The following is a 12,647-nucleotide window of genomic DNA, read 5'->3' as shown; positions in this document are numbered from 1 at the left end:
CTTTTTAAAGATGAAACTCGCGCCTTTTGACCTTTACAAGTGTACGCACCCACCCCTTTACATACAGAGCGTACAAGTACGCAGGTATTGTGAACTTGGGTTGCGTACACGCAGGTAAGGCTAAGAGAAATTGCGTACCAGAGATAATTGACTTTAAATGACTTTTCTCTTCTTTTTTGGAGTTTGACATGAAGAGCAGAGGCATGAGACTTGCCAAGGAGGATAGTATGACAGTGGATGGAGCCATACTAACTGCAAATAGTCATGGTGACATTTTTTAGTGTAACACAAGGCTTCACAAAAGGATATGTAGACAACAACTTATATACAAAAATCGAGAATGATAAACGGCTAATTATTGTTGTTTATGTTCATGATATCATCTTTGGTAGTAATGAAGAATCTATGAGTCAAAACTTTGCTTTTGCTATGCAGCAAGAATTTGAAATGTCTTTACTTGGAGAACTAGCCTATTTTCTTGGTCTACATGTGCAACAAACAAAATATGCCACCTTTCTCTCACAAACTAAATATCTCAAGCAGATTCTAAAGAAGTACGAAATGGAAGATTCCAAACCAGTATGTACTCCATTGGTAACAAGATGTAGTCTTAGTTCTAATGATGATTCTCCTACAATGAATCAACCAGAGTACATATCTGTGATTGGAGGTATACTTTATCTAACAGGTGCTAGACAGATATCATGCATGCAGTAGGAATAGTTGGAAGCTTCCAAGCCAATCCGAAGGAATCACATCTTCAGGCAGTAAACATAATATTCAAATATCTCCAAGGAACTCAAGGCTTTGGTCTATAGTATCCTAAACATACAGATCTCACTCTTCATGCATATACAGATGCAGATTGGGATGGAAATGTTGATGACCAAAAAAGCACTAGTGGAGGTGCATTTTATATGGGATCACGATTAGTGTCTTGGTTCAGCAAGAAACAAAGTTCTATTGCCTTATATACAATGGAAGTATAATATGTGCCTGCTACATCTTGTTGCACACAACTTCTATGGAAAATAAAAACATTACAAGCTATTAAAATTAAATGTTCTCCACCCATCTCCATCCTATGTGATAGTACAAGTGCTATTAGTATTTCGAAAAATCTTGTTACGCACTCCAAGCCCAAGAACACACACACTAAGTATCACTCTCTACGAGAACAAGTGCTTAAACAAAAGTTTAAATTAGAGTATGCTACCTCCAAAGATCAGGTTGTTGATATATTTACCAAATCTCTTCCTAGAGAAGCATGTGAATATCTTGGAACAAACTGGGCGTTGTTTCTGCCTCATCTTGCTGTTAAAACCAGTTTGTTTAGATTCAGAGTATTGTTTTCTATACATGGATTTCATGAAGCAAAGTCTCGTATATACGCGAGTTTCTCTGTCAGTAGTAGTGTATATGTTTTTCCGATAGAAAAATAGTGGTTCAGACTCAAAATCAGTTTCTAACATGGATGTTCAGTCTGATGTTGATGGATATAGTGTATTGATATGATTTCAACATTTGTGTTTATTTAATTGATGAAGATGCCTTGATCAATGAATTATTGACAATGCACAGGTAGCAAAGGTTCAAGGGGAGAATTAGCCTTCAAAATATTATGCATTGTTGGCATCATGGTTGCTGAATTTAGGCATGGTCTCAGTTATTAATTTCATTTGATGAAAAGGTCATGTAAAGACCTATGGTGTAATGATATGTCTCTTTATGTCATAGTTTATTATGAATGAGTCCTTCTGGACATATGATGTAATTTGTACCCCCACCATGCATGGGAAGGATGATGTAATAATTGCAATTTTCAGTCATGTATGAACATTTCATGTATCCACACTTGGTTGGGTGATTGATGTATGTATGATTCATTGGTGATAGGAAGCTCATACTCACATAGTTGAGTTATAGAGTCATGTTAGTCTTTTGAAAAGTATTTCTGTAGACTCTGCATATGCTAAGGAGGAGCTAGTGCATCTCATCATGTACTAAGGGGGACAATATCTTGGTTTGTCCTTTTCTATTGATGTCAAAGGGGGAGAGTATCTTGATGTTTCTTGATATATCTAACAGATTCTACAGCTTGAAGTGATCAACACCAATATGGTTGCGATCAAGTCCAAAGGGGGATATTGTTGCCATTATGGTACATGTGTTGTCATTGATGGCAACCCACATATAGGTCAGTTTAGAAAGGATAAAGGGAAACTCACATTGTAATAGGTCTATTCAAAGGCAACAGAGTAATGGTACAGAAGAATAGGATGTTGGGACAAAGAATTCCATATCAGAATCAAGAAATTGAGGAAAGAGAATGTTTTAGTTGTATAAGTTGATTAACCTAGTCCAAGTAGCGTATACACGTGGGTACACAAAATAAAAGGAGCACGCAATTTCATAGAAGGAAAAGCGCGTATGGGATGGAAAATTAAGGTTAAATAATACCAAGGGTCCATACCATGGTATTAGACCACAATAATGAGTGGAATAGTGGTTACTTGATCCCGTCTAAGAATACCATAAGTTATAAGTGTTGTTTTGGTGCATGGTATTGATAAAGGCTCTAAGTATATAAGGAGGAGAAGATAAAAGGGCTAAACATTCAAGTGAAATGGTTTTTCATGAACACTTCTATCTGAAGTATATTTTTCGTTGTAAGGGTTACGGTTATGATATAGATATAAAACATGTTGTGAACCCTTGGATGCAATGTTGGATCAGAATCATGAGATCTGAAATGACTTATCATTGTATGATCTGATAATGGATAGGCTAGATCTAAGTTCTAACACACGTTTTATCATTTAAATGATATTATCTGGGTGTATCTGAAGTCTTGAAAAGTTGCGAAGTTATAATTCATTATTTGCAGATCTATACATGGGTTCACCTCGATGAAGGCGCGTATACTCGCGGGTTCGGTACGTCCAAGTAGCATATGCAGATGAAGGGATTTTTGTTTAGAAATTACTAATCAATCTGATTAGTTCTGTTTTTTTAATGTTGTTTTTCAATGACATCTTCATTAGATCTGAATTAAAACTGTTTGAATAAGGGGATTAAGTCTGGCTGACTGATTGATTGAGTAAGAAGGGTGATCTTTGTTGTTATCTATTTAAAAATCTATAATATGATAATATATCTTCAAAGTGTCTTTGGGTAGTACAGTTTTTGGTTTAGAAGTTTTATGATTTATTATCTTTAGAGGTATACATAGGTTTGATTACAGAAAGTAGTGTATACATGTAGATTGTCCTCATTGAAGTAGCATATACATTCTGACATATGATTTTGAGGTTGTAGTTGGTTCTAGTTGTTGATGCAATGCTTTGGGTTCAACTCTTTGTTCTGGTGATAGTGATCTGACTGTTTAGATTGATTGATTGTGTTTTTCTTTAGAGTTGATGGGTTTTAGTGATTGGTTTATGCAGTTGTATTTGATGGTTATATTACAGTTGTAATGATTGATTTAGAGATTGAATGTTACTTATGGGTCAAGTATGAAAATTTGATGAAATGTGGCCTACATATTTTGTTGATGTGTACTAGGAGTATCCAGTCTGAAAATGTATTAAGCGTGGTCCCTGGAATAAGAATGAAGGTGGTATCCTTCTGTTGGCTGGCACCTATGTAGTCATACAAGTTTACGCCAGTACAAGTGCTAGGGGATTGTAGCTCCCTTCTAGTAGCAACTAGACAGCGAGTAAATGTTGTAGCCTTCTGTAGGTCAGTGCCTACGTACTGGTAAACCTATCATCCAGTAAAAGAGCTAGGGGGTTGGAGCTCCCTTCCAGTAGAATCTGGAAAATGAGTGAAGGTTGTAACCTTCACTAGGTAGATGTTTTTGTACTGGAAAAATTCTACACTAGTACAAAACTTGTAATCATATTTTATAATAAGAAGATTGAAGATTGTGGTGACAACAATGGTGGATTTTTCCCACATTGGGTTTCCACTTGAAAATTCCTGCTGTTCATGTGTGATACTTATGTGTGTTGATTTATTGTGTTCATACTGCATCTGTTTACTACTTAGTAAATACATCACACTTTGATTTAAGTTCAACAAACAATGAATTAGTTGTTTTACAAGTTTATTATCTATACAATGGTTTCATTCATTATAATCACAGACATACGCTTTTTGGTTTTTATAAAATCACGTATACAGTTTGAAAAAGAAAACTTATTATTGTGAAAGTTTAAATACTGATTCACCCCCCCTCTCAATGTTTTTCCCAACAAACTAATCATTCCTCCACAAGAATCATCCATGAAAACCTTTTCAGATAATGACATACATATATACATGTATACATATATATACATCATCATAATCATAATCACAACATAATTACCAAATATCAAAAGGTCAAGGTTAAGAAAACTTCCTTTATCCGTACATAGCATGCACAACATTGAGAACTATCCTTTCTCAAAACTATCCTTCGACCTTCCATTTACCCCAATGGACCCAACTAGTCCAACTAGATTTCATATTCTTTCCTTCAGCTACCCTTATACATGCATCAAGCTTCATCTCAGTCTTACATTACCTGTTAGGTTTCATTCAGAACTCCCTGAGGTCCATTAAGTTTCCTCTTTCCCAAACTAATTCCAAATACCCTCAAAACATGAAAGGTAAGAACCATAAACAAGAAAAAATAAAACCATGAAACACCAATAGCAACATGACACCACAAACAAAGTGGTAAGCTGTTGCACCAGACGTAATCAAAACCCATAAATTAAGCTCAAACAAATCACAAAATAATGAAGGCACAAAACTAGCAACATACACCATGACTCAATTCTCCATGGGTTCCCAATGATACCAAAGGAAAGCTCAACCCAAGCCTTCTTCAAGATTCCATGGTAGCATCTTTTTCTATGCAATCCCCTGCATCGTACTATCATAAACACATAACTATCAGTGTATAAATAAATATAACAATATACTAGATACCTTACCTTATTATGCCAAGCACATTTCCTTGCAACTAAAGACATCCATGCCATCTCTCAATGAACTCCAATCCTTTGATGAATCTAACAATATCTCGAGACTGTCCTAATATACCTTTCAAATACATGTTTATGAATATAACATATATCCACATAATGTTAGATAAAATATATGTTAAGAAGACTTCATGTATTCAAATCATTCATTCGTTTGTAATTTTGGTTTCCAAACATAGCCAAAGGAATTCTCACCCAATTCCTTTCTTTTACCTTTTACCTTTCTGCCATTGATTCTTACTATTTTCTATCACATCACCCAGCTATTAGTTATATAAACAAATCAATTTTTACCTTTTCATGCTAATACCAAACATGTTTCCATACAACTGTTCACACACGTCAGTCACACATTGAAAATACCAATACATCATGTCTATTGATTTGAAATCAACCTTTGCCAAGACTAACAACCATGTCATAATTTGAAATCAATTTATAGTCATTAATAGTAATACTACAACTAGCACATAATGTGTTAGTAAAACCATCTTGAAGGAAGATTATTCCTTTATGCAATCTTACAGACACATACTCATATTATGTAATTAATTAAACATTCAAGAAAAAAATAGACACCAAACACTCAAACACATATAGAAGACATAACCAAACATTTAAACACCAAATAGCCAACGTAAGAAAACTCATACCTTAATGTATCTCAGGGGCGGCTATCTTGTTTGCACAATCAAACCAGATTAGCATGATAGTACTACACAACACATCAACTAAAACATAGATACGGTCATGATATCCGTAACAGTAACTACCTAACATGTTCACATTATAAACTCATACACAATTTCCATTCATGCATAACAATCGCATATGCACAGTCAATCTATATTAGTATGACATAATATCACAATACATTAACTCATTCCTGAATTTCATAACCATCTATATAGTTCAATCCAAATTATTACAAAACATAATAACATTAAGACCTCAGCTGCAATGACCATAATCATCGGGAATATTACCATAATGCATACAACAACAGGTTACTAACATTCTTGGCTATCCGACACATATGCATATGAATACACTTATCAACTAGCATTTATCATACATCTAACCTTACAAAAATAGAATGACAAGCATATAAGTAACCTTGATTCTTATAACAACCATTAACCAGTACATGCTTGCATTCCAAATATACAAACCTATATGATGATCTGTTCTTACCCCAAGGTCTTGTGTTGCAACCTCACTTTGATGATCTGCATCTCTTCATCTCAGCCAACACATCAGCATCATAACATACCAATAACATCACGATGACATAAACTACATGTTGTAGGGAAAAGTATCCAACACGGAATGACCCTATCCCACTCTAAGGGTGATAGTTCCTTAGCAACAGTCAAAGCAAAGCTATCTAAGATTACTTCTTTATGACATGCAAAAGAGGAAAGGAAGAGATCCACTCACCGATGTCTTTCGCGAATGGTCGATCCAATCTTCTCTCTTTGCTGCTTGCTCCCAGCTCCTTGTCTTCTCATGGGCCCAGCTACACAAGATCCTGCAAACAAGACGAGAAAGGGAAACTACAAGAAGCATGCATTCATAATTGATTCAAGGATTAGCATAAATCAAATACGCAAGTAAGACAATACATCATTGAAACACATGTGAATAGAAGAACCTCAAATGCTTTATTAATGGAAGAAAGTAAGGTTCAGGTGGTGATACAACCATAAGAGGCCCAATCCAGCATCACCTTCCCGACGGAAAGAAATCTCCTCTTCACCTCCTTCAAGCAATCACCCAATAATACCAACTGTAAACCAACAGCAATTCTTTGCACAAAATTCCGGCCTCCAGATCCCATGGGATGAGATCCTTATATAGAGTTTTGGAGTGAAGATAAGTCAGCTTGATGTGTGACTGTTGTCCTCTTCAACCCCAGTTGTTCTTCAGTTCTTGAGTCCACTTGGAGATTCTACCTTCCACTTGGAGTTTTAGAACCTCTTACTCTTCACTTAGGCGAATCTTTTGATCCAAGTGTCATTTTGGAAGCTTCCTGGGCACTGACACATTGAGGAAAGATTCCTCCACATGTCCAAACTCGCTCAGCGCAGGTAGCCTTTGATGAAGTTGACATTCAGCGCAGGTACACCATGGAGCAGTTGACATTCAGCGCAGATGCTCGGTGGAGCAGTTGACATGACCCAGAATTGACCTGTTTTTGAGTGTTTTCTAGTGGAGAACTGATCTGAAGTGTTGTGGTTTGCTGACCTTATTCCTCTAGGGGTAGGAACAACATGTTTAGGGACTTTGGATCCCTCATATTATTGACATTTCATGCTTCATGTTGTAAGGGACAAAAATGTCTATAACAGTTGCCCCCTAAAGTATGAGGTCGTTTATCGGGTGAAATGCTTTATCAGGAGGATCCGAAGTTCATTCAATCGCCGGGAGGTGACCTGTAATAAGATACAATACAATACATTATTTTTCATACTGCTTTCATGATCTAGCTGATGCGGGCATTTCCCATGCTCAGCTTTATAAATACATTTTCTGTACATAAAACAGACGATCGTCTGGCGGTAGACTGATAATTCTCTGCTGAAATTATCATCCTTTGAGTAGGATGATCATCTGCTGCACATGCTAATGTCTTTATTTCCTGAATGTATATCGCAGCCCGGATGGATGAAACTAGATCCGGGGTCTTCAAACTCGTCCGATCTTCACTCTAAGTACAAGTCGATCCATGTGAGAATTTCTTGGAGTCGAACATGGAAAGACATCGCTTGATTACCAGTCAATAATGTAAACTGTTAACAAGCGCGAGAGGAATCACCAATAATGATGATGACCCTCAAGGTACTGCAGCACAATTCACATGGCGTGAATATAGGACTTGGCGTCGAACACCACGCAAAATCTCCTGGTCGAAGGTCATTGATGTATCCCTGTCGCCGGAAGTGAGAAACTTGCCATTGAGGCATGCAAGCTTCAAAGTACTGGGGGGGTGTTCCTAGATCAACTTCTTGGATAATGAGCTGATGTCAACAAGAAGCGATCCGTCAAAGGAGGGCCTTAATGAATCCCACATCAGTGACATGGAACGGAGCTAATGATTGTGATGAAGGTGAAAACGATTTGTGAAATATGATTCAGGGTGGCGGTCATGAAAGGATGAAAGATGATGTATGGCAGTGGATGGGACACGGTTGACTTTTCCTGAATGACATCTCTTGAACATATAACGACACTGATGTGATGGATCGGTAGCATTACCCCAAATGTGGATGGTATGGCGAGACCATGGTGAAGGGACCGGTGAATGAAAACAACCCAACCTGATGTGGTACGGAGGCAAAAGTGTCATGTTCAAGAGCGACTTGCTACCATTAAGCTTTGAGGTTCTCCTAATTTTTCCCCAGTCATTTCTGACCAGTACCTCTTTATTTTTGTCAAGCTTGAGGAGGATAACATATGCTTGTTCTATAAACTGCCCTTAGGGCAAGCCCATCGCTATGTTTTAACGAGCCTAGCGATAGGGAAACTCATTCTCGTCTAAAGACAAGTTTGTCGCTATTTAATGTATTTAACGAGTCTAGCGACAAAGACAACTCGGTCCTTTTCATTTTTAGAGAGTCTAAAAAGGTACGTAAAGTTAACTCCGAAGGTCCTTTTTCGTCATCTAATCCCTTAAGTCCGAAAAAGTATAAAACAATACAGAAGTGATGAATGTTCGATAGTTTTATCGAGCCGAACTAGACAAGCGCTCGATCTTTTTGTGCAATAATCCCTCAGGTCCAAAAAGATTAAAATCTAGAGGAGGGATAGCTCTTCCGGTCCTTTTAACGAGCTGGAAGGTCAAAAGTCGGCAAGCTTTTCATATTTTACGAGTCAGTGAAAAGAGCTCAAAGAAGACTCGTATTTTGAGGAACGAGTGATAAACAGGGATAGCAGCAGATTCCAGGTACAGGTTGGAATTTTCCAATCACGGCAATGTTACAAGGATGGCTAGGTGAAATCACTCTTCGCAGCTGCCCCTCAAAATAGGCAAACAATCAAGTGGAGGTGAATGATCGGCCAAATGAAAAGTGGAGGTGATGGTGTAAACACGACCAAGGCTTTTATGGCTGATGGATTTACGGTCTCAAATGGTCATTTACCGGTTCATTTTTTCTGGATGAGCTTGAACTCTGGGGGAAGCTTGCTCACAGGTGCATTTATTTTTTAATGAGCATGAACTCGTGCTAAAACTGCTCGATTTTGCGTTTATTTTTTAACGAGCATGAACTTTGCCAAAACTGCTCGTTTGATAAGGTCAAATTTATTTTTTACCATGACTAGCTTTTCTTTTTCAGAGATAGTACTGTATCATCAATTGCTGCAACAAACTTGTTAGGAACGGATAACATGAGGTAAAAAAGCTAATATTTCACTTTGAACTACGTAAAAAGCAATTAAAAGGTGTTTTTACCTCTCATTTTACCATTTCATTTGCATTTGGCTTGTTGGAGCTTTGGAGGTGCCTCTTCCTTTTGATTTTTCACCAGCTGATTTCGAGAGATTTTGTGGATGATTCTCAGCGCCGTTTGGACCAGGTAGGAGCTAAACCCTAGCTCTCTCTTTTCATGGTTTCATTTTTCAGTTTTGTGCCTGTTTTCCTACCCCCATGAGCCCCTGGGGTTTCACTAGGGCGCCCTGCCATCAACGCAGGTGTCCCATTCGAAACCTGCGTTGGGGATCAAGCTGTTCAAGAGCATTTTGACCTTCAACGCAGGTGGGACCCTTGTCTGCCTGCGTTGGGCGTAGAAAAGCATTTTGTTGCACAATTTTTCATGAAAATTTTGCCATTTTCTCATCAAGTCTGGGATCTTACTCCTCCTCTTGTTTGTTTTGCAGAGTTTATTGGAGCAGAATGACTCTTACATGGCGAGAACGAGAGCACGAAGAGGAGGACATGATTTCCCTCCATGATCCTGTCACGGTGAACGCGCTGCGGAACTGTGGCCTGCTAAAATTCTTCCGCATATCTAGCATGAGGGCACAGATACTTTTACTGCAGTACCTGCTTGATGCTTGGGATCCTGTTAACCAAGTGTTCCAGATTAGGGGCAAGTCCATCCCCTTGACCATAGTGGACATTTACTTCTTGACTGGGTTGTCAAGGCGGGGTGCCCCCATTTCTTTGTCCAGTTCGGCCCGCGGGAGTGATTCCATGAGAGACTATGTCCATCAGTATTGTAGGGAAGGATCCCAGCCGAGCAGAGACAGCAAGGTTACTATCCGTGAGGTCACTGACAGGTCTCTCAGGTCTATTCTGTACACGATTTGTAGGATGGCCGGTAGTGCATCCCCTCATGTTGCCAACAGGTCTTATGTGCAGCACGCCCTGGAGTGTCTTCAGCCGAAAGTTTTTAACTGGTGTGATGCAGTACTGGTTCAGATGAAAAGCCAGTTGACCAAAGTAAAGGACGGGAAACTGAAGAACTTTGGTTTCGGTTCAGTTCTGACTGCCTTCGCTTTGGAGAAGATACCACTGATGCAACCTCAGTACATTGCACTCGACTTGCCTTCTCCCACTGAGCCACGCATGCAGAGGTGGGTTGACCACATGTCTAGACATGCAGGTCAATCTCAGATTACCTTTACTGATACCTTCTTTAGGTGGTTCGAGCGGCAGGACATGGCCTTTTCCGAGTATCCATATGTTGGCATGGATTTCCGAGGTGATCCGGATTTGGTGTTACCGGATGGCGAGCAGTGGGGCGATCTTGGTAAAATTTTTGACCATATCACTGTTTACTGTTTTCATTCATAATGTCCTTGTGCTTTATTCTGTCAAGACTCTAATCAAACTCGTGTGTGCATGCAGATGTTGGTCCTATCCGTCCAGCAGTTCGTCCGAGAGCTCCAGTCGCTGCCCCAGCAGGGGAGGCTCCTGGGAGAGCTATTCTCCGCGACCTTGACTTGGCCGAGACTCTCGCAGCTGTGCAGGAACAGGTCGAGGGTCTTACCCTTGGGATTCCGGATGTACGGATCGACGAGTTGCCTCTACGGTTGCAGCGACATACCGCTGGTGTTCCCAGACGATGGACTCGTCTTCTGCGCATGATTGCACAGGCCGTGGCTTGCTATCATGAGCATCACTAGGCTAGGGTGCCCCCCAGCCATTTTTGAGTTTTGGGGTCATATGACCGATTTTGTCTTGGTTACAGAACATTATATGTAAACCGTAAACAGCTATATATTTTTGATTTTCGGGGTTTATTTCAGTTTTTATGTGATCCATGATTGAAACATTGACAATGCTTCACTTTTTATCAATTTTGCAAATGTCTATCTAACACATAGTTTGCTAATGAGTCGGTTAATGTGTTTAAGTTTCTGGAAATGTGTTGATATTGGATAAAATCAAACTGTCTTTCCAAGATTTTAACTCTTAGGAACTTGCGATAAATAGCTGGATTTCGGACAGAGTAGGTACCATTGAGCTGTAGTACTACGAGCTGTGAGTCTAGCCTGACAACTAGTCGGCGTATGCCACGGGTGATGGCATCAGAGAGGAGTTCTATCAACGCGCTATACTCAGCGATGTTATTCGTTGATTGACCAATACATACCCCTCTGAAACTCACTAACTCGCCGCTTGGATCAAAAATGGCCCATGCTGCGGAGGATAGGTTCCTCGAACTACGACTCGCTCCGTCGGCGTATCCAACCCATGGTTCCAATGGATTTGACATCTGCAATAAGTGTAAAAAGTGGATTACTTAAACCGAAATAAACGCTTTAGCGAAAACAAAAATGTAACAAAAGCATATAGGTTACTATTAGGCATAGTAACGCTTAAGGTACAACCCGTTGCGGGGTTGCGCCAGTGGAATTCCGTCATAATCCACCAACTCGTAGGCTCCTTTTGCTAATACACTTTTAACAATATAAGGGCCCATCCATAAGGACTTAAATTTCCCAGCTCCCAATTTGTCGGATTCTTGGTCATAAAGCAGGACCAAATCACCTTCTGAGAAGACACGGGGTTTGACATTTTTGTCGAACTGCGCCTTGACTCATTTCTTATGGGCTTCGTTAGCCAAAGCGGCATCACGACGGGTTTCATCTAACTGGATTAATTCCAAGAAACGAGCCTCTTCTTCCGAAGTTCCGGGGAGGAGATCAATTGCGAGTTTAAGGGACGAAATTTCACACTGGATTGGTAGGATCGCTTCCAGGCCATACACCAGTTGGAATGGTGTGAACCCAGTGGCATTCCTAACCGACGTTCGGTAGGCCCACAAAACCGAGTACAGGATCAAATGCCATCTTCTTTTGTGAACTCCAACCATCCTTTGCAGCATGCGCTTCAGGACCTTGTTGATTGCTTCAACTTGTCCGTTAGCTTGCGGATAGTATGGAGTAGAGCTGTTGTGAGACAATCCTAGTTTGGCAGTTAATTCAACCATCATGTGATTGCGAAAATGCGATCCATGATCTGTGACTATGGCCTGTGGTACGCCGAACCTGGCGACTACATGATTGAAAAAGAATAGGGCTGCTGTTTCACCAGTATTATCCAATGTAGGCATCGCCTCGGCCCATTTGGTAAAATAGTCAACTGCGACTATAATATACCCA

Source organism: Pinus tabuliformis, chromosome 7 (genome assembly GCF_031772625.1).
Source record: "Pinus tabuliformis cultivar Carrire ecotype Pingquan chromosome 7, CPIR1, whole genome shotgun sequence".
Classification (NCBI taxonomy): domain Eukaryota; kingdom Viridiplantae; phylum Streptophyta; class Pinopsida; order Pinales; family Pinaceae; genus Pinus; species Pinus tabuliformis.
The sequence above is the reverse complement of the archived record's forward strand: the minus strand, read 5'-3'. Positions refer to the sequence as shown.